We start from the raw sequence: 1,496 nt of genomic DNA on the forward strand, positions 1-1,496 counted from the left end.
CTTGTCCTGCTGTTATCTACCTTTTCAAAGAGTTGATTCCCCTCCTGTCTGTAGGCTCCCTTAAGGTACTGAAAGGCTGCAATGAGGTCACCTCACAGCCTTCTTTTCTCCAGGCTGAACAAGCCCAGCTCCCTCAGCCTGTCTTACTAGGGGAGGTGCTCCAGCCCCTCATCATCTTTGTGGCTCTCCTCTGGACCCTCTCCAACAGCTCCCTGTTTTTCTTGTACTGGGGGCTCCAGACCTGGACACAGTACTCCAGATGGGGCCTCACAAGAGCAGAGTAGAGGGGGACAATCACCTCCCTGTCCCTGCCAGCCACCCTTGATCAATCCTGAGACTGACATTACCGAAGTGAGTTTCCAAAATGTGCAAAGTTATTCACAATAGCTGAACACAAAGATTGACTGTGAAGAACTACAGAAGAGTATCACAATGCTACATGTAGACAGCATAATAAGTGAAACTCACTTGTGATAAGCACAAGACAGTTACCCATTTCTAGCTGTTCACTACATACACGGAGATTCCTCTGAAGTGGAAGTTAAAAGACCACAACTGCAACCCTTTCAAACCAAATCTACTCAACCATCAACCACCACCACTGGTGATAATGGTAAGAATCACCATCATGGAATGCCAGAAATACAAACAAAAGCAATTGGATAAACTTTGAAATAAATATACTGATAACCATTAATCACAGCAGTTCAAAGGCAACTCTACAAAGTAAATACTTACCCAGCCAGATGCTGAACACAACATCATTTCAATTCCTTGATTCACCTACTTTCAAGACTTTGTACCCTTCCTTAATGATTTTTATTTCATTAGACTTTTCAGAAGTCTAATTATCAAAAACTCAGTCTATTGTAAAGACAAATTGATACAGCTATCAAGAAGCTGTTTCCCTAGCTTAACAGCTTGCTGTTACTTCTTGCTATAACTCATGAATGTTATACTCTCTACACACAGACATGTAACACACATACCACAGCTTTCTCAGGCTTGAACCACCAACTGACCCCCACTGGCTGACCAAAAGTATGTCACAAGCCACCACTACACTTCAACTGACAGTCAAATAGCCCAACTGTATTCATTCACGAAGACTGCAAAGAAGTAATCCAACATTTTTCAAAGGCTGTAATTTATATGAGCTTTAAGATTAAGTCTGAATGCTGCTACTGCAGGCCAGTTTCAATCTGTGCACTGAATAATATACACTGCGTATGGACAGACGCCCATCTATGCAAGTAGAGAAGAGGGAAGAAAAGATTAAAAGCTGTTCTGGGTCATCAGATATAAAAACTTGATTACTACAGGCAACCACATAATAAAATCATTCTCACTAGCCATCCTTACTGTAAACATTCAGCATATTTGTGTTTCCTCCTTACATCCTTCCTGAGGGATACCCCTCATCAACTCTAAGCATTTTTGGCAACCTCATATTAGGCAGCTCTGATCTATGGCCAACTTTTACAGGTTTGACCTTA

Source organism: Meleagris gallopavo, chromosome 1 (assembly GCF_000146605.3).
Source record: "Meleagris gallopavo isolate NT-WF06-2002-E0010 breed Aviagen turkey brand Nicholas breeding stock chromosome 1, Turkey_5.1, whole genome shotgun sequence".
Taxonomy (NCBI): Eukaryota; Metazoa; Chordata; class Aves; order Galliformes; family Phasianidae; genus Meleagris; species Meleagris gallopavo.